Source organism: Perognathus longimembris, chromosome 16, assembly GCF_023159225.1.
Source record: "Perognathus longimembris pacificus isolate PPM17 chromosome 16, ASM2315922v1, whole genome shotgun sequence".
Classification (NCBI taxonomy): Eukaryota; Metazoa; Chordata; class Mammalia; order Rodentia; family Heteromyidae; genus Perognathus; species Perognathus longimembris.
This window is the reverse complement of record NC_063176.1, coordinates 20848169-20869554: the sequence shown is the minus strand read 5'-3', so window position 1 is coordinate 20869554 and position 21386 is coordinate 20848169. Positions and strand designations below refer to the sequence as shown.

Below are 21386 nucleotides of genomic sequence, written 5' to 3'. Positions count from 1 at the left end.
CAGACAAAGGAACTTCTGAAAATCAGAAAATGATAATATTCAAAAGGACTATAGGAAAATCACTGGTCCAGAATACTAACAGATTTCATTTCACTTTCTAACTGTAATCAATTAGAAGTGATGGCCTAGGGACCTCCAGATGAAAGGACCAAGGATTTGGAAGCTCTCATACAGTAGCAAAATGTGTGACTTAAATGGTTAGAAATGACTGTAAGACAGACAGTTATGGAAGAAGCCAAAGTGCCTGAGGCATCATAGTCAGGTCCAAACTCCTCTTTCTATAAACATGAAACTTGAGACCCGGGGTAGGAAGGAGGATGAACTGGAGTGACCAGGCTGTCATGTGACTCCAGCACAAAGTGAGCCAGATGGAACTTTCCCAATCTTGCACTCCTGCTGCCCTGGGCTTACTAGCAGTTCATGCTAGCCCACAAGACAGTCACCAGTCACTCAGAGTTTCCTTTCAATTAATCAGCACCAAGTATTTGCACTTCTTAATTATACACTCCTGTATAGTAAACAAGGACTCAGATCTGGATTAAGAATTCAGATTTAATGAAGTCCTAATCTGAGTACTTAATCCCTGTGAAATCTTCAGAAAGTTCCTTATCCATCTTCCATCCCTCTGTATTCTCCATCTGTTACTTTCCGTTTTGTTCACCCCTTCCCAAACTCTAAATTATTTATATGTAACTACTCATCTTCTTTCTAGTAAAGCTCTTCTTATAACATTATTTTGAGAATTTTGCTAAAGATTCTTTTGTATTATTCTTCGGAAACATACCACAAGATTTCTTTGAGAAAGTACAAAATGCAAACACTTTGAAAACTTCCTACCAAAAGGCACCAACAGAAAATGTTACTTACAGCGATGCAAACCAAACTGAGATAAATTAATTGGTGCTATAGATTATTCTACTTAGAAATCAATTGTAACAAGAGACTAAGTCACAGACAGTTTTCTGCTTTCAAATTAGTCCAAAGATATGTTGCTAGTCAGCTGGTTTTATTTTCCCATGAGCCACCTGATATATTGAATTTGTTCAGAGCAATAATGAATTGCTGAAATCCAAGTCACTCTAAGAGACCCAGGCCTTTTATTTATGCATAATGAGTAAAAATTTCAACCTTGCGCTGTACTTAACACAGCATCTTTCTACTTCCTTAAGTCTTTCTCCCTTCATTAGTAGAACATTCTCCTTCCTCACTGTGTGATCTCATGTAGTGAAAAAATTCTCCACATTCCCAAACTTTATTTTTCTGATCTCCAGACATCCAGATGAGGTTGGTTCTGGCAATTTCATTGGCTTCTGTTTGTGTAGTAGTTTACTGACTCTAAATGCCTTTGTGGATTGTATAGCCCCCCCCCCCCCTCGTCCCCCTATTGTCAGTGATCCTCATTCTTTCTGACTTTAGAAGCAGCTTAGACTCAGAAAAACTCCAATCTTTCTCTTAGTACATACACATCAGGGGACAAATCAGGTAGGGTTTCAAACCCAGGACTTTAGTTTCCATGTTACCATTTTCCATGTTATACTGAGAATGGTATTCTTCCCTTTGAACTTCTAATATGTAACCATAAAACAAAAAGCCTGTCAGTCTGTCCCAAATTATAAACTATTCAAATAATTTATGTTTTACATGTTCTACATAAATCTTTGCTCCAAAGATATATTCATACCACTAATTACTCTTACTAAAAAGTCACACTATCAACAGCAGTACATAAACTACTGACCTTGGCAATCAAATACAGTTCCAGCTACACAAAGATTCCAAGGATTTTGAATTGTACGTGGTATGTGTGTGACTTTTAAACAAACAGTTTAGTATTTTTAAAACAGGGAGCAGGTGAACAGTCCTAGAGCATCTTACAGTGGATAGCACATTGGATTTGATGAAACTCTATGATGTTTACTTTATAGATTTCCAGGAAAACATTAATGAGACAAATGCTAAAAAGAAGAACATAGGTCACGGTATTCTCACTCCTCTGCACAATCTCTAACAAGTGACTGGTCTAGCCACATTGTGAAAGATTAACTGCCTGTGTAATAAATAAACACAAAGAAAAGTCAGCAGAACAGTACAGAAAGTACTGTCTGTACAAGATCATTTTAAACACTCAAGAAGATAAACAGTTTATTTTCTCTCTATGCTCTTCCTCCTTGCTGCCGTCGAGAGAGCTACTGTTCGTTCACAGCAACTCAGGGTCTGCTTCCAGGATTTTAGTCCTACTTGCTTCAACTCTGCAATTAAAGAAGTGAAGCCCAAAAGGCACAGGCTTAGTTTTTGTTAAGAAAATAAATTCAATAACCAGAGTATTACACCTAAGAATCTGGAGAAGTATTTATCCCTGGACACCCTTAACTCCAGGAATTACTTGCTAATGAACCCTCTAGGGCACACAGGGCAGTGTGAGGTGAAGTGGGGTGGTTCTCACAGGACAGTTCCCATTCATTATTTCATGCTTTTCTTAACTGTAGCAACCCCTCTCCTTTAGTTCTGACAATTACTATTTTCTGTCTCTAGGTTTCATAAACTCTGTTTCCACATTCTCTGGCATAAAATCAAAGCCAGCTTCTCCATTCTTCCCTAGCACTAAATTTTCCTGGCCTATCAATGGAGACCTGCTAACCAAATACCTTGTATAGAAAACAGTGCCTACTTTCTCAAAATTAGAATGTGTTCACACAGCAGTAAGTTAAATGCCAGCTTAATTTACTGTTAAACCAAAGTTTTCAAGAGCCAGTTCCCTTGAAGGGTGTTGGGGAGGGTGGGGGGAGAGAATAGATCTAGATGAGAACCATGAAAAACCTGTTGATTCAAATCACTACCACTGATACAGACTGCTGACTTAAAAGGCAATTATCAATTTGAAAGCCTGTTCCTTGCCATCCAAATTGTGTTCTATTCAGCCAGTGTGCCTTAATCTTTGTGTGTATGTGCCATTTTCTGAGGCTTGAACTCAGAACTTGGAAAGTGCCCCTGATCATTTTTTCTCAAAGCCAGATTTCTACTCCTTAGCCACAGCTCTACTTGTAGCTTTTTGGTGGTAACTGCAGACAAGAGTCTCATGGACTTTTCCTGCCCAGGCTAGCTTTGAACTGCTATCCTCGGATCTCAGCTTCCTGGGTAGCTAGGATTACCCAGTGGTCCTTAACTTTCTAAGATTACAAACATTTCTCCCACAATCCCTGCAGAAACATATGAACAAGTTAGCATATATTTTGATGGATTAAGAGGCCAAAGTACTGGTGCATACCGAACTAAGATGTCATATCTGTATCCCAAAGTAAAACAAGGAAAATCTAAATAGAACCTTGGCCCAACACATTCAAGACTTGCTCCTTAGAAATCAAGGGATACTTAATTTTTTCAGGTAGTACCATTCCAATTGGGTTTTAAAAAAAAGAATAAAAGAGTGATCCATCTTTTGGTTTGGATAGAGAAATTGAAATAAGCTAATTTCCCCCTTACCTTCAGGTAGCATGTTAAGTTGGAAGGAGAGGCAGCAAGTCAATGAGGAAACAATTTTGATTTTTGAAATAATAAACAAAACTAAAAAAAAAATCTTAGAGCCACCAAAATTATTGTACACGATTACTGACTTTGCTGAAAAATGTTCCAGTTAATAAAAGATATACCAAACGAAGCAGAGGATATAAATATTCTTCCTTTAAAATTAATTTGGTAGGTTGAAGAAGTCAGGTGACAGACAAGCCATCTTACAGGGCTGCTAATTTGGTCACAAAGATAGATCATGTTCTTCCAAGGACCCTGGAAAGGTTCAGCCTGACATTGATCCAGCAGCAAGGAAGCAGTCACTGGGTGATTTGTGGGATGAATGGATTTGAAAGGCATGTCTAATGGTTTTAAACCAACTAAAGCACCAGATGAAAAGCTGCCTTTTTCTCAACAGCAGACTGTGTTTGAATTAGTGACTGCTTTTGCACAATGTTATTTATGATGAAGCAGGTGCATGGGGTAAGGTGGCTTCAGGTGGCAATTCGAATTGGAAGAGAGGTTAAGGAATACACGAGTGTAGAGACTAAATCAAAAGCTATCCCTCAATGCCTGTTAAAGACACCTTCATAAATCTCCACCAAAATGTCATGTCAGCATTTCCTCTAAATTGAAGACAGTAAGATAGAAAACACAGGAGTGAAACAAATTCAATACTATTTCATCATGGAGTGCAATATTTATGCCTTTATGTTGCTACAACACTTTAGCATTCACTCAAACGCTGCACACATGCACACACACACACACATCTCCTTATCACAGCAGAAATTTTTAAAATTAATTCATTTATTGTCAAAGTGATGTACAGAGGGTTTACACTGTCATATGTAAGGCAGTGAGTACATTTCTTATCAAATTTGTTACCTCCTCCCTCATTTTTCTCCCACCTTCCTCCCTCCCCAATTCCCTCCCGACAGGTGAACTTTGAAAGCATATTTGCTTAGTGGGGAGAGATTTAATTTAAAACCTTGTAATTACTGATTTCCCAATTCCCATCTAGATTCTAATAGAACTTTGTACTTTGGTGAGATGCAGCTTCAACAACTCAACTTTTGTTCTTTTACTCATTTGAAATTGCAGTGATCTGAATTGGAAGGTGTTCACATACTTCTCCAGCTAGTACACCCTCTAGCCTCCTTTTAGCCATGCCAGAGCTGATTAAATGTTCATACAAGGTCTCTGAATATAGATTTGCACACAGGTCAAAGGTAAAGGCAAGCCCCTGCTATCTGAAACACAGGTAGTTTTGAGATGACAGAAGTGTTGAGAAGATTATCTTCTCATATCTTTCCTTAGTCAGGGGAAGCCCTGACAACAGGGATTTCTAACAACATTCATGGAAATTGTTGCAATGCCACACCTATACTAACCTCCTTAAGAAAGAAGAGGCAAAGAACATGGAGTAGACAGTTCAGAATCAACCCACTTCTTTGGCATATTAACAGACAGAAATTCCAAGATAAGGACATTCTTTAAAACTGAGTTCAAAATGCTTCATAGATTCCTCAGTCATAGGAGAAAAGATAATTACTGTGTTTGAGAAAGATCCTATCTTTCTCCACAATAAAGTAGTGATATTTCCTGATTTGATTTATAGGCATCCATACAAAAAATAAATTCACATTTTACTTGATCTTCCCTAGATGCTACTTAAAAAAAATTCTTCACTAATTCCCAATTGAGGAGATAAGGGAATTGTGAGTCAAATATAATCTCTGGTTTCCATGGAGAAAAAACAAAAATAAGATTTGTGATTTTTTTTTTGTCTTGGGGATGTGTTGTTAGCAAATTATTAAAGCACAAAATGGCATCTCAGTTCACAGCATCTCTAAGCTTGCAGAATCATTAAAGAATCTTCCTAAGAGATACAACTGTATGGTGCAGGGAGGAAAGCCAGGACAAGTGGATATTCTTTATGTATTCACATTTGTCTCTCATGAAGTTCCTGAGCTAAACAGTAGATGGCTCCTCTTTCCTTTTCTTGAAAGGCTGGTGCTTTCCAGCAGTAACAGCTGGTGTTAGTTTTTAAAAGGGCAACTCAGTTCTAAAGAAAAGATATTGAGAAATTAGTGTTATGATCCTGGCACATCATTGAGTGGAAGAAAGTGGCAATACTCATGCCATACAAGTGAAGGCCTAGACTTGGTCCTGTTCCCTGTTGCCTTAGATGCCCATCTGCGACAGAATCAATTATTTCATTTTCCTAAAAGAATTCAAAAAATGACCTCCTCGGTAATCAAAATCAACATTAGCTAATCAAATACTGTCACGAGAACTAGAATCCTGGCAGTGCCCCTCTTCTTGACAAGTCAACACAATCACTACCAGCCACAAGGACTACTGAGGACTTACACAATGGTAGGTGCAAACAAATAGCTATATTTTTAATTCTGTTTAACTCATACATCGGTTAAAATGCTGTCATATAGCTAAAGCCCATCATTAAGAACAGTCACAATATGAATCATTTATCAAAAATATATTTTATGCTATATCACAGAACATCATATGGAGATTTTGCTTTTCTATACCCAATGCATCTCAGCATAGAAATGAACTGGCAGTGAGGACATTTGTAAAATTCAGACTTTTTTTCTCCATGTTTTATTACATAACATTTACTGTGATAACTTTATTTTATTTTTTGGTCACAAGTTCTTGAGAAACTAAGTTTATCCCTCCCATTCTATTCTTCTGTTTTAGATAAGTAGGAAGACCTTTGTTGTCTACAACATGTTTTCCTTTCCAAAAGGCCAATGTTTTATCAAAGTACTTTTCATACCGGGATTTCCTAATAAAATTTGAATCAACTGAATAACTTTGCAGATATTTACATACTTTCTGAGGAAATAACAATGAAATAAACTTAGGAAAAATGATTGGCTAGGAGAAATTACAATTTTAGTAGACAGTGTCACATAATAGGCCAAGAAACTATTAAAACTTTGAAAACACAATTGTTAAAATGTTTCTGACTCTTATTGAAATTGGTAATTTTATAATATTCAGTCACAAGAGAAAAACAAAATCAAAAGGAAGTTTAAGACGTACTCAACTCCTATATAAATCCATCAAAAGAAAGAATTTCACTGTCCTCTCTTCATTTCCTTCTTCACATTTCTTGAGAAGATGGCAGCATCTACTTCACCCTTCCTTGCCCCAACCTAACGCAAGGTGCAGATGTGAAGTGCCAGCACAAGTAAAGCAGTTATCCCTGAGATAAAGGAGACCGTCAACCACCCAACTGCACTCTCCATGTCTAGTCTAGCATTGCAGATATGAAAAGAGGCCATGCGACTTGCCAGCCTCCAAATCAGCATGAACCCAAGTCTTCTTCCTGGTCAGAAACCTGAGTTCAACCACTAATAACAAAAATAAATCCATAAATCATGAGCAGCATGTGACAATTTGCTTCTTTAAGATTTCAGACATGTAAGCCATGTCCATGTATTCTCTGTTGCATCAGAATGGAGCTTCTCAGTTCTTGCATGGGGATTCCTGATTGTTTTCCCAAGCAAGGCAGAATACCCTGCATTCCCATCTTCTTCCCAGGGCAGTGCTCTCTATGGGGCCCTGTCACATCCCCATGTCCCTCCCAAGTTCAGTTCTTTCAGACAGCCTTTGGAAGCTGATAAAGTTGGTCCCAAGACTTCCAGTGTCACAATAGAGATCTGACACTCCCCCAGACTTCCTCCTCTGTTTTTTTTTTTTATCATGTCTTTCCCCTAGGCGTGTGGTAGACAATTGTTTTTATTTGGTCGATTGTACTTGATTACCTAGTAGTGAATTTCAGATCGTATAAACAAAACATTAATAACAGTATAAACATTTTTCTGATAAATGACAAATACTTACAAATATGTAGTTATATATACTTAATATATTAGATTAGATGTTAGGCTGGAGGACAATAAATGCAATTTTTTTCTAATGATTTTCTTCCCTAAAAGACAATACCACCTTCAGGAATCAGTGTATGGAAAATACAGTATGCACCAAAACCTGAAAATATACCACAGGAGAAATAAATTCTAAAGAGTGAAGACTGCATTAGACAAATGGCCAGTACTGGCCATTATGCTCAGAAGCCAGAAATATTACCACCTTTAGGAAAACAAAAGAGGAACTGACAAACAGAAGAAACTTGCTCCTTGGTGGCTTATGTTCTCATCCCTTCCAGGTCTGCTTGAAATATATGGGAGACAGAAGCCTGACTTCAGACAAGTGTCCTGGAGCCTCATTGGCTCAAACAATGTTACATTGCCATTCATGATGGGGCTTAATTAGCTACCATTATTATTATTATGCTAGAAAAACCTCAACAGCTAAAGAATATTCCTTTAAAAAAAAAAAAAGAAAGAAAAAGAAATCAGTTCTACATTTGCTCAGAACATCATTTGACCAGCCATTCCCTCGCTTGTCTCCAAACAAGTTCATATGCTATTGTATTTTAAGTCTCCTTGTTTAACATAGGCTGACCCACCACAGCCTTAACTATGTTTAAATTAAGGGACAGTCATCACATGCCAAGCTCCAGCCACTGTTCTCAGGAGGAAAAAAAATAATTATTCACCCCATCTGAGTCTGACTGTGCCAGACAGCATTCACGAGTGTGACACCCAGGTCCCTGGACTCTTCCCCTTTGTGCACCAATGAGACCCTTCCTGTGAGAGGTCATCCTGCTAAATATAGATCTAGGCGCACTAGCAGTTCCTGACCATTGTCACATGGCGCTGCTGACGAAAGGACTCCTAGGAGACGCGTTCTCCCAAACATACATACATGCACAAGTACGTGTGTATACTCATCCGTACACACCACGGTCACCGAATTCATTTGCAAAGGCGACACATCCACACCGAGAAAAGAAAAACGCTGCCAAGACCGTCTCCTTGTGCTGGTTGGCACACTTGTGCCCTCCTGTCAAGGGACTGAGCTACGTTACCTGGCCTGAACTGTGGGTGGGGTAAGGTGGGAGGCTCCAGAGAACACCCCCCCCCACCCCACATGCACACACACTCGGACGCGCCTCACACCCCATCTTCCCCCACCCCCGTTTTGCCGCCTTTTCTCGCACATCACCAAGGTGCTCCCACATCTCTCCTGATAAGAGGGGTCTCCCTAGTGCCGTCTGCCCACGGGGCGGCGAGTCATCCCCAACCGATTACCAGTATCTTCGGGACCCATGTTCCTGGGTAGCTCACCTGAGCTCGAAAAAATAAGTAAGTCGACAAGGTGTCCCCCAAGTTTGCCAGGTGAGCCGAGGAATGGAAGAACCCAGAATGAGAGCCCGTGAGGGAGCACATGACCTCTTGTTTCCCGGTCCCTTAAGCGTCACACCTCGATTGTGTGGAACCGGCAACAAAAATCAACAGCACCCCATTCACGCACGAACGCAGAGGAAACTGGCCGAGAAAGAGAAGGAAACACGCCAAGACCGAAGTGAAACACAGACCTGGACGCGGGAACTCGGGCAATGTCCCCCAACTCCCAGGATCTCGGGAAGACCCTGCGGGGTCGGAGGAGGCCAGGCACAGCCCAGCCGGTCCCGGCGCGGCGCGCGAGGCTCGGCGCCCCGCACCTGTCGGGACCCGGGACGGCGCGGGGACTTCGGCGGTGGACCAGGGGACTCCCCAGCCCCGGGACTGGGCTAGGCTCTTCGCTCCCAAGCCGGCTGGACGCGGGTCTCCCGCAGCCTGGGAGCGCACCCCGCAGCCGAAGGGCATTCTCAGGGCCCCGCTTGCCCCCCGCTCAGGTCTGGGGGACCTCGGGGGTCTCCCAGCAGCACGCAACCCAGTCTCCCCGTTCCCGCTCCGGAGCTCCGGACCCTCCTGGAGAAAGAAAAGCCCGGCCAGCCAACCACCTACCCGCAGATGGACTCCGGGTCCTCCGCCTCCTGGCTGTTCTCCACGCGCCCACCTCTGAGACCAAAGGCCCGAACAGCAAAGCGCGCGGGAACGTGGGGCCGGGGGTGGGGGGGGGGAGCCGGGGACGGCAAAATCCGCCAAACCAGTCCGGTCCCTTGTTTATACTGAAACTACCGCACCGGCGCGGCGCACACCCCCTTCTGCGCCAGCCCCGCCCCGCCCCGCCTCCCGCCGCAAGCCCCGCCCCCGCAGCGCAAGCCGACCAATTACGGCGAAGCTCTCCGCCCCCGCCGCCACCGCCCCGCCTCCCGCTGCTAGCCCTGCCCCCGCCGTGCGCGCCGGCCAATCACGGCTCAGCTCCCCGCCCCCGCCGTCCCGCCCCCGCCCCCGCCCCCCTCCCCCCCGAACTTTTCGGCGGGGCTCAGTGGGCTCCGGGACTCCCGCGCGATCGCCTGGGTGCCTGCCGGCCGGTTTACCAAACACTGGCCCGGTGCAGTGAGCTTTAGTACGCAGGTTGGGTGGACCCACCTGGGTTTGCGCTTCCTTCTGAACGCCCCCGCCCAGGGCAGGCCGTGCAGTCCTGTGTACGCACTTGTGCGTGTGTGTGTTCATTTACCTGTGTACTACCTGTAAATACCGGCTCGACTCGTTACACAGTATCTATTACCATAATTATGAGCCGCAGGTTACTGTCCGTGGAACGCTCCGAAGGGAGCTTGAAAGGAACCACAGAACACTGGCTCAGCAAGTATGCCTGGAGAGAGCCCGAGTGCTGAGTATTGTGCAAAACGCTGGGGGCACGTCCAAGGCACAAGCAGGCCCGTCCCTGCCATTATGAGGCACGCCGAGCTAGAGGAGAACAAACGTGAAGCAAATAACCACCCAATCAAGATGTAAAATTACACCGCTTAGAAGTTCCACAAAAGAAAGGAGCCTGCTCGGAAACAGGATACTTACTGTGAAGCAAGGCAAGGAGGCTAGCTGGTCCTGGGTGAAGGTTGTGTTGTCATGGTAACCACATACTTAAACACTATCCTTGGATACTTGATAGCCATTTTAGGGAATGGTGGTCAAAGAGGTAAAAACCTTAATATTTCACCTTGTACATATTAAAAAAAACTGAGGGGGTAAATGATGGGAGAACTATAAACACACAAAAATTAACATGATCTGGAGACTTATCTTGCCAGACTTGTGACCCTGAGTAAGTAGGGGCTTTTGTTTATTTGTTTTCTGTTTTTTCCTGAGCTTCTTCGGTTGATATATAAAGCAGCACTATTAGTGCCTATCCTACATGCTATGTGGAGAATTATTCCCAGCCCTCTTTGCCACTAGGCCAAATTCCCAGCCCTGTGTAGAATTGAGGTAGAAAAGCCTTGCTCCTTTTGCATGGTCTCTACATCTCTTTTTCTGCCTGGAATGGAAAGAACCACCCTGAAGCTCGCCTTGCCTGTGCTTAGCTGATACCTCATCTCCACCTCCTCTGCTACTCTTTATCATACTGCCTCCTGTAAATAATTCTCTCTGTAGTCTATTCTCACAGACTTGAGCCTTTGTCTTAGCCTGGGCCCTAACAATTTAAAAAAGAAGCTGTGGGTGAGGGCCAGTCCCACTGCCCTGGTTGCAATGCTCAGTTTTTCCCTCCTGGGTCTGTAACAAACAGGCCATGATACCTCAGGCAAATCACTTATATACTTGAGGTGACTGGTCTTGTAACAAAGAATTAGAAGGACTGGATAGGATCGGGATTTCTAAATGAAAATACTCTCTGTAACTTCTAGGTACACTCCCCCCATCATGGAGAAGACCATGATCCATTTTACTGTTCGCAACCCCCAAACACACACACACACACACACACACACACACACACACACGAAAAGATATTTATTTTAGATTTCTCAAAATGTAAAATGGATACCATGATGATATTGATGTGGAATGTTTGTTCCCATGCCACATTCCTGTCCCCCTTCCTGGCAGCTCCCCGAGGAGCCCTTAGAGACACTAATGTAGACAAGCTATCCTGAACCCTAACCCTCTGTCACATACCTACTCAACCTTCTGCAAGACCGTGAAGGACTTTCAGAAATGTCACGTCCATCAAAGTGACTCCTTCTTGAGGTGGTGAGATGAAATGAGATAACTCATGAGAGGTTTGAAATGAAATCCCTTCCTTGTCCTCCTCTTTAAAACTGTAACCACCTCCATTCCATACAGCCTTTCTTTGCCTTGTGTTGAGGTTATTTTCTTCTTAAGTCTCCTAGCCATTTACACACTGAATATTTTGCTGTTTCTCCCCTCTCTCTAGAATATAACCTTCATGTGACTAGCATTTGCTGTGTTTTTCCTGCTGTTTTTCCAATGTCTAGAACAGTGACAACACATAAGCCCTCAATAAATACGTTAGTTGCATAAATGAATTAATTAATGAATGTATGTCTAGCACAAGCTAAGCACTCAAGAAGTAACTGATGTTACTATTTATGTCTTAATCATTCTCACCATGAAGAAAGATTATTTCCATTTTGTACATTTTCATAGTTTTTTTGTCTTGACTCCCTGGGCTCAACTCCTATCCTCATAAATGTTGATAAGCTTAACAGAATCAGTCAAATTTATGCAAATAAAGCCCCACTGAGTCCTCACTCCACTACTAAAAAATAGCCTGCTGTACTGAATTTCTACTATATGGCAGCCTCTTTTATCAGGGTTATTTTTCTCTTCTAGTCCTCTTGAACCTCAAGTACACAAAACTAGAGCAAGTACTATGAGTGATCAAAGTCCAAAGCCCTTTCTTTTGTTTCAGTCCCTTTCATTCCCCATCTAAAATCCTAGTTTACATCATACTGTATTTAGGGTGTTTTTCAATCCACCTTTCATGAACAATGCTAGTATCGTTTTACGTGGGTAACATGTGGATGTATTTACCTAAATGTTATTGTGTAGTCTGTCCCATTCTATTTCTCTTTGCTTTCAACTTAGGTTTTGATCATCTATCCATGGTAATACATGTGGATGGCATTCACTCCTTTCCTCCACTGTTGAATATTTCACCATATTTGTGTTACATTGTTTTTACTTACATTATCTTTAATCCTTATTCAAATCCTGAATTAAGGGTACTGTTAGTTGCATTTGTGGCATGAAAGAATGAGGTCCAGGAAGGTAAATAACTTGCCAAGGCCACTCAGCTGGAGAAGCCATATATTAATCCTCTCTTCCCTGGCTTCCAATGCTCCTGTCTTCCAACTCCGTAAAACTGATTACTTACTGTAAGAGTTATAAAATAATGTACACAACTAGAGGGCATGGGCATTTAAATTAAACTAGGAACCAGTTTTCTTACAAAGTGAGTTTATTATTTGTCTCAAAGACTTTTTTCATAGACACAGTTTAATATTATTTGTGGTTTATGGTTTCCTTAAGACCTCTAAACCTTAAATGAAAGTGTCACAAAACATAGGTGTCTTCAAATGTCTAAAATTCTTAATGTTAAGGAGGAAACAGGCACCAGAACTCTAAGTAAAACTAAAGAAGAAAGGTATTAGGGAAGATTACAGCTTCATTGAAAGAAAAACATTAATTATGTATGCCTTCTCAGCTTCTCAGCGTTGCCCTTCCCGTACATGTAGCTCTCTCTGTTTCTCTGTGTCTGCCTGCCTGCCTGCCTGCCTGTCTGTCTGCCTGCCTGTCTGTCTGCCACTCTAAGTGTGTATATGTCTATCTGTCTGTCTGTCTGTCTCTCTCTCTCTGCCTTATAAAATGGTCAAGTAACCCCCCTAAATTTTCACTTTTTTCTGTCATTTATTCTCTCAGGACACTCTGGAATATGGAAATGAATAGTCAAAGGGCATGAAACCTTAGCCCCATTTGTGAATGTAAGATAACAAAGGCACAGGTCACATTGTCTACCAACAGTCAATGTGACCACAACCTAGTTATTCTTCCTTTCAGAGACAAGGATAATCATGATATGCATTACCTGTCTCATATGTTGACAAAAGATTATGAGCATCTTATAAATTACAAGCCTAAAGATAATCGTATAGAATTTTAGAAACATTGGGTCTAAGCAAGCTATGTTAATACACATTTTTATTTTCTTTACTTCCAGATCTTAAAAATAGTTACAACCTCTCTGGAACACATAAGCCCAATAATTCTTTTTAACGGCTAAATGATTAAAAAGAAACAACTTTGAGACCTAGAGAACGAAATAGATAAAATATTTTATGCTAAATTAAGGAAAGCAAATACTGTTTCACAGCAAATAAAGAAAGAGGAAGAAAAGTTTTCCCTCTCTGTTTCTCTCTTTACAAAAGAGAAGGAAACACTGCAGTGGTATAGTTAAGCCAAAACCAAGATAATGGAAAGCCACAAGACTCCTGTGTTGTCATCCTGTATTTTTGGATTCTCTCTTTCATGTAGCTCTAATGGGCTGAAGAGTTATGATTTACATGAGTTAGAATCACTCAGGATCAGACTTTAGAGAAAACCTTTTAATTTCCCTTTGCATTTTGGTGGGATTTTCCATGACTTCTTCCTCATCACCTGAGGCTGGCAACTTAAGGGGTAAGAGACTGCTTAGTGTGCTTTAGTTTCATGCTCTCTTCCTACTTCTGGCCTGAGTAGTCTGTCTATGGTCAGCCTAGCTTTGAAGGAGGCCACAGGGTAATGTCCTAGCAATGCTGTGAAGAACAACCAAAACATGACTGAGGAATTTGATATTTATGATTCCAAATGCATCCTCAATGCTATCAATCCCTTTACTGACTAGCAAATAAACCTTACCACTAAGGAGAAATTTCTGTGGTGCGACAAATGACCAGGTCAGCTTTGAAATGGTCATTTCAAGAACTAGAGAAGGGAAAGAGAATATCAAAATCGAGAAAGGATAAAAAGACAAATGACTCCAAAAGCAATACTTACAAAACCAATTGGTGTAAACCAACTGAACAACTCATGGGGGGAGAGGGAAGGGAGGGGGGATGGGGAAATGAGGGAGGAAGTAACAAATTGTACCAGAAATGTACCCACTGCCTTATGTATGAAACTGTAGCCCCTCTGTACATCACTTTGACAATAATTATTTTTAAAAAGACTACAACTAATCCCAAAATGTCAAGACTTTAACAATAAAAAAAGAGATCTTTGAAAAAAAAACCCAATATTTTTTACTTTTCAATGTTCTTTCCATTCATTAACTGACATAAAGAAAACATTGGATCTGTGAGGATCAGTCAGTCAAATAATGGTCGTTAAAGTAAGAAAGGAGTAGAAAAAAATAATTTCAGGAAGTTTTCTTTTTTTTCTCAAATTTTTATTATCAAACTGATGTACAGAGAGGTTACAGTATCATACGTTGGGCATTGGATACATTTCTTGTACTGTTTGTTGCCTTTTCCCTCATGCCCCCCTCCCTCCCGCCCTTTCCCTCCCCCCGCTAGGTGTTCAGTTCACTTACACCAAACAGTTTTGCAAGTATTGCTTTTGTAGTTATTTCTCTTTTTTTTACCCTGTGTCTCTCAAATTTGGTATTCCCTCTGAATTTCCTACTTCCAATACCAGTAAACACGGTTTCCAATATACTCAGATAAGATTACAGAGATAGTGTAGGTACAACCATAGGAAGGTGATACAAGAACATCATCAATAATAGAAACTACACATACACATAGGACGTTGAAAGTAGTTACAACTGTGATATATCACTTGTTTCCATAACATGGAGTTCATTTCACTTAGCATCATCTTAGGTGTTCATAAGGGTATAGCTATTGGGCCTTGTGATGCTCTGCTATGGCTTGCCTAAACCTGTACTAATTATTCCCAATAAGGGAGGCCGTAGAGTCCATGTTTCTTTGGGTCTGGCTCACTTCACTTAGTATAACTTTTTCCAAGTCCTTCCATTTCCTTACAAATGGAACAATGTCATTCTTTCTGATAGAGGCATAAAATTCCATTGTGTATATGTACCACATTTTCCTGATCCATTCATCTATGGAGGGGCATCTGGGTTGGTTCCAGATTCTAACTATGACAAATTGTGCTGCGATGAACATTGTTGTGCTGGTGGCATTACTGTAATTTTGTTTGTGGGCTTTTGGATAGATACCCAACAGTGGGGCTGCTGGGTCATAGGGGAGTTCTATATTGAGCCTTCTGAGGAATCTCCATACTGCTTGCCAGAGTGGCTGAACCAGTTTACATTCCCACCAACAATGAAGTAGGGTTCCCTTTTGGCCACATCCCCTCCAACAATTGTTATTATTAGTTTTCTTGATATATGACATTCTTGCTGGGGTGAGATGGAATCTCAATGTTGTTTTGATTTGCATTTCCTTTATGGCCAGTGATGTAGAACATTTTTTCATATGTCTATTGGCCATTCTCATTTCCTCATCAGAGAAGTTTCTTTGCAAGTCTTTAGCCCACTTGATGAGGGGGCTATTGGTTCTTTGCGGTTTTGTTTTGGAAGAAGGTAATTTTTTTAGTTCTGCATATATTTTAGAGATGAGGCCTTTGTCTGTTGAATGTCCGGTAAAGATCTTCTCCCAGTCTGTGGGCTTTCTGTTTATCTTGAGAGCTATGTCCTTTGCCGTCCAGAAGCTCTGGAGTTTGATGCAGTCCCATTTGTCCAACCTTTCTTTGATTTGTAGCCTTTCAGGTTCTTTGTTAAGGAAGTTCTGTCCTGTGCCAAGGAGCCCAAGTGTTTCTCCTACTCCTTCCTTTAGTGTTTTCAGGGTGCCTGTTTTGATTTCAAGGTCTTTAATCCATTTGGAGTTGATTTTGGTGCAGGGTGATATATAAGGATCTAGTTTTAGTTTGTTGCATGTGTTGAGCCAGTTTTGCCAGCACCACTTGTTAAAGAGGCTATCTTTCTTCCATACTATTGTTTTAGCTCCTTTATCAAAGATTAAGTAGGCGTAGTTCTGTGGGTTTAATTCTGGGTCTTCAATTCTGTTCCATTGGTCTTCAGGCCTGTTCCGGTGCCAATACCAAGCTGTTTTTATTACTATAGCTTTATAATACAGCTTGAAGTTGGGTATTGTAATTCCTCCAGCACTGTTCTTTCTGCTTAGGAGTGTTTTTGCTATTTTAGGTCTTTTATTGTTCCATATGAAATTCTGGATTGCTTCCTCTATTTCATTAAAGAATGGTGTTGGGATATTAATGGGTATTGCATTGAATTTGTAGATAGCCTTTGGCAATATTGCCATTTTGATTATATTAATCCTCCCAATCCAGGAGCATGGGAGGTTTTTCCATTTTCTTAGTTCTGACTTAATTTCATTTTTCAAGGTTTTAAAGTTCTCTTCAAAGAGGTCTTTCACTTCTTTGGTTAAGGTTATTCCTAGGTATTTTATGTTTTTGGGGGCTATTGCAAAAGGAGTTGCTTTCCTGATTTCAGCCTCGGTCTTCGGGTTGTTAGCATAGAGAAAGGCCGTTGATTTTTGAAGGTTTATTTTATATCCTGCAACTTTGCCAAAGTTTTGGATCAGCTCTAGTAGCTTGGGGGTAGAGTCTATGGGATTCTTTAGGTATAGGATCATGTCATCTGCGAAGAGAGAAAGTTTAACTTCATCTTTTCCTATTTGGATCCCCTTTATATTCTCTTCTTGCCTAATTGCTCTGGCTAGGAATTCTAGTACTATGTTGAAGAGCAGGGGAGGGAGTGGACATCCCTGCCTTGTTCAGGAAGTTTTCTTTTACATATCCATGTAGACACTTTATCACTGTCACTGTGTGTGTGTGTGTGCGCGAGCGTGCCTGTCCTGGGGATTAAACTAATTCCCTTGACACTATCCCTGAACTGTGCTCAAGACTAGTGCTCTACTATTTGAGCTGCAGATCTACTTCCAGATTTTTGGGTTTAATTGGAGAGAAGAGTCTCACAGGCTTTTCTGCCAAGGCTGGATTTGAACCACAATCCAAAGATCTCATACTCCTAAGTAGGTCGGATTACAGGCATGAGCCACTGGTGCCCAGAACCAATGTCACTATTTATCTCCCAGATTCTAAAGGTGCACAAAAAGAATGCAACAACTGCATCGGAAATTCCATCTCAGATCCCTTCAAATCACCTAAGAAGATGTAGAAGTCACTGTATTTGACAAGAAAAAAAGTCACTGTATTTGACAAGAATGTTGAAAGGCAACTTAAATTTTTTCCTTAATAATAAGCACTATTATTTCACTCATTAGTGAATTCATGTTTCCTCTTACAGAGTAAGTATTTGTACCATGAGATGGGGGTCTCTTCTTGAAGAAGTAGTAGTTGATAACTATTATATTCTGCCTTACCACAAAGACCAAGGGAGTATGCTCATCCTTTTTACTGACCATATGATTCATACTAAGTTACCTTCTCCAATCTTCCTTGTTATTATCTGCAAGTAGTTATACAAAAGGGTTTCAATTCAACAAATCAGTTTGAATGTACAATGCATCTGGGTCAACGTCATTACTTCCACTGTTATTTCAACATTCAGTAATCTTAACCACACCTGACTTATATTAGATAATTACTGAATGCTTAATATTCAGTAATCTTTAATGCCTCTCATTTTTATTAAATAAGTGATTTTGTCTTAAGTAGAAATTCACCCTTTAAGGGAGATAGTACTGAGACTTGAACTCAAGAACTCATGTTCATGTTTTGCTTTTACCTCTCTAGGCTGCCACTCGACCTCTTGAGCCACCGCCCCACTCCTAGCATTTGGATAGTTAATTGGAGAGAAGATGTCCCTCATTTTGTCTGCCTTGGTTGTCTTTGAACCTTGTCCTCAGATCTCAGCCTTCTGCATAGCTAGGATTACACATGTGAGCCACCAGCACCCAGGTAAATATTTTTTAGTCTATAAAGTACATTTGAGAGTAAAAATGAACATATTTTTCTATGTATATCTTTTTCTCTTTAGCAGTTATTGTCTTTTTGAATGATTTCATTTTACAGTGAATTAAGAAATACTTTGAAATACTTGAAATGTTAAGCTTGTTTATTTTTCTAGACGATAGCCTCAGTTTTGACTAAATGTCATTTCAATGTCCTAGACATTGAATGAGAAGGGAGACAGCAGAATAATAGAATATTAAAATGATAGAGAAATATTAATGATCATTTTATTATTCCTCATTTTTGTGCCACCAACCAAGGCATTTTTTAATGAAGAAACTGAATGTGAGAAGGAACAAATAATCTATTCAAGGCTAACAAGATAATAGCAATGTTCTACTTGTCAAAGAGCCTGGAAATAATACAAGACTCAAATACTACATGTTATCACTGCTTAATTATTCCTGCAGAGGCAACTCTTTGACATTATAGAAGCACAATTTGTTTTCAAATACTGAGAGCAAATATTTTCAAACACTTCTTGATAAGATGATTAAGGAGAATTCCCTAGATATCTCTAATAGCATTTATTAAACATTTCTAAATGCCACTAATAACATTTTCTTCATTTAATGTTTAAGAAGTAACAAACACTTGAGCAGCTTTATTACCAAAGTAATCACAGTCTGGTTAATTTATCAACCGGACATCACAAAGTACATTATAAAAATTATGTCAGTCAGAACACTTTCTTTAATTAGCATTTACTGTTATCACAAAGTACATACCTAAGAATTTTTCTCTTTAATATAGTAAATTAACTGCCTTTATAAGACTATTACTATTATATTAAAATATTAGACAATTAAAGGTTAGGCAATTAAAAATATTAAATAATTGTCAGAAAGTGTTGTTGTGGTTTCTGGATGATTCTGTGAAGTTTAAACTCCACTACCAACCAAATATTCATTTTGACACATGAGTATTCATTATTTCAACAATAAACCCATCATTTCCATACAATATATTTAAATGTTCTTAAGGAAAAGCATAATAATAAATACATTTTCTGCACAAGAAAAATAGAACTTTAGTTTGTGTCACTACATAATTGATACAATGGCTATCTGGAAAGGCAGCACTAAGGCTGAGTTGGAGCTAAAGGAGAATTCAATTTTATCTGTAAAATTTGATTCCTTTCACAAAAAACGGCATACAGCAGATTTGACCAAAATGTTCATGATGATCATTAGGAGAGGGTTACAGGGATCCTTATATTTGGGAGGGGCTTGAACTCTGGGCCTGGGCATTGTGCCTGAGCTCTTCAGCTCAAGGCTAGTGCTCTACCACTTGAGCCACAGTGCCACTTTCAGTTTCTGGTGGTTAATTGGGGTATTGTATACAAATGTATTGGAACTACGGAAGGTAAGGGGAATATCAAAATGGAGAGACAGATGATAAAAGGCAAACCAATGTAACAACAATACTTATAAGACAATATGCTGTAAACAAACCTGTACAACTCATGCAGGCAGGGAGGGAAGTGGGCAGGAGGGGGTGCAGGGGGTGGCGGATGAGGGAGGAGGTAACAAGTTGGATAAGAAATGTACGCAACTGCCTTATGTATGAAAGTATAACCCCTCTGTACATCTGTACATCATGTTGACAATAAAGAAATACATTTTTTAAAAAGTGAGACTCTCATGTACTGTCCTGCCTGGGCTGGCTTTGAACAGTGATCCTCAAGTCTCAGCCTCCTGAGTAACTAGGATTATGGACGTGAGCCACTAGCACCCAGCTATACATTTTTTTTATTATTTTGTAAAATTCTCAAGAACGTGAAACCATTTTTTAAACAAAATTGGATTTTTTTTCACATGGCTCTATCGTATAACCTTCAACTTTTATATTTAAGACATGTTTAATGGCAACATGTCCTGATAAAGTTATGTTTTCCCTTTTCCTGCTTACTGCATTGTTAAATAACTATAGGCAGTCAGGATAATTATACTGGTCTCCCTCTTAGGTTTCTCACTGAGTTTGTCTTTGCCTTTTGATTTGATTGTGTGGATCCCTTCTCAGACAGTGAAGTGCATTAAGACACATAGTTAACACATAAATGAGCTTTGATTCTTGACTGAAACCTGCTTTAAAGTCAAATCTCTCTCACTAACACAATTAGCATGTGATTAATGTTTCTAGGGCCTGGAATTAACCAGTGATAATTTTAGAATCTACAATTACCCCCATAATTGTCCCCAATTAGCTGTCTCTGAAGGGTGGTCAAGAATAGGAAGAAGATGGAAGTTGAGAGATGTGACTCCCTATAACCGAAATGGCCCATTTATTTCAGAGCTGTTGAGATTGGAAGTAGTATATTTGGGTTATGCTGAAGTTAGAGGATGTGGGTGGACAGACACAGCTGAATAAAGATAATTTTAGAGGCAGAGTTGGAAAACACTGGAAGAGAAGAGAAGACAAATTTTCTGATCCAGGCTATTATTCAACAATTCAGGAGCTTATCTCTTAAGCACAAGAAAATAAATCTAAGGAATCTATAGGAAAGCACAAATTTAACATTTCTTACAGCAAGAAATTCATATCCATGGGCTTAAGCTAGTCAATATTCCACAAATAAAACATTTGACTTAAGTTCTGTTTTGGTTTATTAGCAGTTCATAACATTTTTTTTTCAATGTCCTATTTTCCTAAGTTAGCAGTAGTTACAAAAGACAGTCATAAATCCAAATTTCCTAACTTCCTAGATACTAACAAGCCACACTTTCTGCCAAAATGGTTGAACTAGGACATAACTGTTTTGAAAATATCTGTAAGTAGATGTTTTTTGGAGAGTCCTGTCAATGGCCTTACATTAAAGCTAATCATAGACACAGCCTCCCCCTTGGAATTCAGAATACAGAACAAAGCAAAAGTGAATATGAGTTTTGTTGTTTCTATTGGTGAGACAAAAACATAAAAACTGCCAAAACAAACCCTTCTAAGCACATTGCAATAGCATCAACTTGAACATCTTGCTCAATAAGCAAAGCGCCAAATAAACTTCATAAACTTATTTTCTCTCTTTTGAAAAAAAATAAACTTCTTCAGGAATAGTTTGTTCTCCCTCTCTTTCTCCTTTTCTATTTTTCTTCT

At 40.1% G+C, this 21386-nt stretch overlaps 1 protein-coding gene and 1 long non-coding RNA gene across 5 annotated transcripts in view; one reads left to right on the top strand and one right to left on the bottom strand.

The window, feature by feature from the left end:
- The window catches only part of Rasgef1b (RasGEF domain family member 1B), a 35558-nt gene extending 26018 nt beyond the window's left edge, over positions 1-9540 (bottom strand). For 3 of the 4 annotated variants that reach the window (XR_007213538.1, XM_048364190.1, XM_048364192.1), the window contains exon 1: positions 9110-9352. The gene's annotated coding sequence lies outside the window, so the exon portion shown is untranslated. Of the gene's footprint in view, positions 1-9109; positions 9353-9395 lie in introns of those variants that run through there. The other variant, XM_048364191.1, reaches the window with a different exon arrangement.
- LOC125364595 lies at positions 4356-20810 on the top strand. The gene is made up of 3 exons (XR_007213539.1): positions 4356-5445; positions 6923-6928; positions 20800-20810. It is a non-coding gene; the product is annotated as an uncharacterized LOC125364595 (long non-coding RNA).
- The last annotated feature ends 576 nt before the right edge of the window (positions 20811-21386 follow it).